Here is a 3661-nt window from a genome sequence, read left to right as displayed (position 1 = left end):
GATGCAATAGATGATGTGTGTGGAAGTGCAGGTGAATTTGTGGTGGATATGGAAGGATCCCTTGGGGCCTTGGAGGGAAGTAAGGGGGGAGGTGTGGGCGCAAGTTTTGCATTTCTTGCGGTTGCAGGGGAAGGTGCTGGGAGTGGAGGTTGGGTTGGTGGGGGGTGTGGCCTGAAATTGATTGCTCTGAATGGCCAAATCTGTCAGTGTTAATACGTATGTAGGGTCGTATTCCTTTATCCGAAATGCTCTGGAACAGCTGTTTTGCGGAAATCGGAATTTTGCTGTTTTTGGAACTAATGTAGTGTCTCCTGTAGGGTGCAGGGCAGCAACCCATAATCAAACATTAATACTGTACTGCAGCGAAAATGTATGAATACTGACACTAAGTGGGATAAATAAAGATTAGAAGTACGAGCACGCTTTATTTATAGAGTAGTGTACTGATAAATGAAATACATCGACCATAAATATTCAACACAACATTTTATTTCCATAAAAAAACTTACAAGAAAAACATTCTGGAAAACAAACGTACAAAGCTTATTTGTAGAGTAATATGTACAAATTCATGAAATACTTCGACTATAAATATTCAACAACATTTTATTTCCATAAAAAACATTAAAAGAAAAACATTCGGTAAAGCTCAAACATACACAGCTTCAGCACTATGGCAAGCAGTGGTTTTAAAGGCTTCTTCAAGTGTCCTCTGTCTCATGAACATAGGTTTCTGTTTTAGCAATCTCTCTTTAATTGTGTAAATTGGCATAATCTCTTGCTCACCGATAAATGAACGTTGTTCAAGGCCAGCAATTAACTGATCACACATTTTCACCACATCGTCAGTGGGGACTTTTTCAACTGTGTTCACTAACTCATCATCGCCATCATCATCACTACTATCCTCACACTTATCTGTACAGGAACCCATATTTAAAACTATTTCAGCAATGTTCCCATCGCTCAAGGAAAGCATGACAGGCACATCATTGTCAATGTTCAGCATTTCTTCGATGTCAGCTGCATGTAATTTATTTACACTTCCGTCCGATAAATGTTGTGCGTAAGTAATAAGGCTTGCTCTCATCTATTTCTCTTCGGTGACATGAAATCCTTCAAACTCTTCCTCTGCAAGTTCATTTACAAGAAACATCGTTGTAGGCCAGAGTCTGGGCCAAGCATTTATTAATGTTGCTTTATCAACATCATTCCAAGCATTAGCAATTTTGTAAATGGCATTCTTAAGACCAAACTCTTTCAGGAAGTCGTGAATTCCTACCTCTCTGTTGATTGCAGCAAGCATACTGTTCAATAAATAGTCTTTATACTTGCTCTTCATGGAGCGTAAAATTCCTTGGCCACAAGGCTGTAATACCGATGTCACATTCGGGAGCAAGTAAATGCCAAAAGCATGACTCTTCACAAGGTGTTCGGCAGGGAATGTATGGAGAAGCTGTCCAGGAACAATAAAATTTTACACTTTTCTTCCAGTCCAGCTCGTCTGCAATGAGCTCGTGCCGCTGGTAGAAGGGTTTACTGAATCAGTCGGAAAAAGATTGTCTGGTTACCTCTGCTTTCTTGTTTGCATAATACTGCACAGGCAAATTGCGTACACCTTGAAGACATCTTGGATGTTTGTTTTTCCCAGTCACTGTCAATTTCACCTTGAATGTGCCTGCAGCATTGACACACTCAAGAATAGTTAATCTGTCCTTAGTTTCCTTAAAACCTGTTGGTGCTCTCTCATTAGCTGTTGCTAATGTTTTTTTTCTCGGGACATAGCGCCAGTGGAGAGCTGTTTCATCAGCATTGTAAATTTGTTCAGGACTAAGGCTTTCGCCAGATTTCAGCTTGGCAAATTCACCAACATGATTGTCAGCAGGCGCCTTTCCGTTACAGATTTTCAGGTATTTCACACCATTATGCTTCTTGAATTTCTGCAGCCAACCTTCTGAATATTGACATTCACCTTTAAGGTTCAGTTCTTTATGATGTTTTCTAGCTTGTTTCATGACCATCAAACCAGTCAGTGGCAAACGTTCACTTCTTCGTGGTCTAATCCACTCCTTCAACATATGGTTAAGATCTTCAATTTTTGCCCAATGCAGTGTTTTCCTATTTTTCATTAGTTAATGGTCATCACAGTCATCATAAAACTTCAATAACTTGTCTCTCTGTTTCTTCAAGTCATAGACAGTGGTAGCTCCGACACCATATTCTTCAGTAAGATGCCACAAAGCCACACCACAAGCAATAACTCTACTTTGTGCATTATTGATAATGACAGACGCTTCCTTTTCTTTATATTATTGTTAGCCATAGATGTACCTGCACCTCTTTTTGACATTTTCACTCTAAAATTAAACAATTTAGCAACGTGAAATGATTACACAACTGACGCCTCCGAGTGCTGGGTGACGCCACCATGTGGGTTGAGTGGACGCGGCCTTCGCCCGCCAAGAAAACTCCATGATGTTATGCAGACATGACTGACACTGCATGCTCCATGAAAACCTTCAGTTTCGGAGCTTTTCGGTTTTTGGATGCTTGGATAAAGGGATACATATCTGTATATGGAGTTAGACAATCGGGGACAATTACTCTTCTACAATTCCTCCTTGATAATGTCCAACATTAGAATCTCGGGTGTTTAGGAAAGATCAGCATCTTTCTCAAGACCATCAGTTAAAGCGAGTTGGTGTCAGATACTCCACCAATCGTTAACATGAAATAATGCAGTGAGAAAATGTAGGAAAATCAGCTGAATATTGTTTAAAAAGCTAGGTGTTGATAAAGTCCGTTTCTGAAGTGTCAAAGTTAATTAATTTTCTCTGAATGTTGAAGCAAACAGAACAAATTATATCCCAATGTTATTTCAACTCTAAGTATTGCCAATCTGATAGATATAAAGCATCAATGGAAAGCATTCAGTCTTGTTCATATGTAGCTTTTCTAGTATTTAACATATAATTTAAATAATGCAAGAGATGGCAGCAATTAAATTCCAGAATGGTGACCAAAGGTAATGAGAGGAACTAACCTGTAACAGAAAACAAAACCATGAAGAGAAGACCAAAAGCTGAGAACTGTCTCATTCTCCGGCAATGGAAGCACTGGCTGGGTGCTGTGTAACCGTCCACTTTTAACACAGGTGCCACAGGATGAAACTGGTTTACACAGATATGTGATTGTACCGTGACTCAGTAAACCACACCCAATGTTTATGTGAGTCCATGAGCCAAAATCTCTCCATGGTAACCAATGAGCTCAAGATCAAACCTTCAAGGATGCCATCACATGATGACCGTTTCGGGTTCTTTATCACTTATCCTGATTCTTCATCTGGGTGATTCTGTTGGGCGAAACTTTCATATTTAGAGTCATAGAGTTATAGAGATGTACAGACCCTTCGGTCCAGCCCGTCCATGCCAACCAGATATCCCAACCCAATCTAGTCCCACCTGCCAGCACCCGGCCCATATCCCTCCAAACCTTTCCTATTCATATACCCATCCAAATGCCTCTTAAATGTTGCAATTGTACCAGCCTCCACCACATCCTCTGGCAGCTCATTCCGTACATGTACCACACTCTGTGTGAAAAGGTTGCCCCTTAGGTCTCTTTTATATCCTTCCCCTCTCACCCTAAACCTATCCCC

The sequence above is a fragment of the Chiloscyllium plagiosum genome, chromosome 2 (assembly GCF_004010195.1).
Source record: "Chiloscyllium plagiosum isolate BGI_BamShark_2017 chromosome 2, ASM401019v2, whole genome shotgun sequence".
In the NCBI taxonomy this organism is placed as follows: Eukaryota; Metazoa; Chordata; class Chondrichthyes; order Orectolobiformes; family Hemiscylliidae; genus Chiloscyllium; species Chiloscyllium plagiosum.
The sequence above is the reverse complement of the archived record's forward strand: the minus strand, read 5'-3'. Positions refer to the sequence as shown.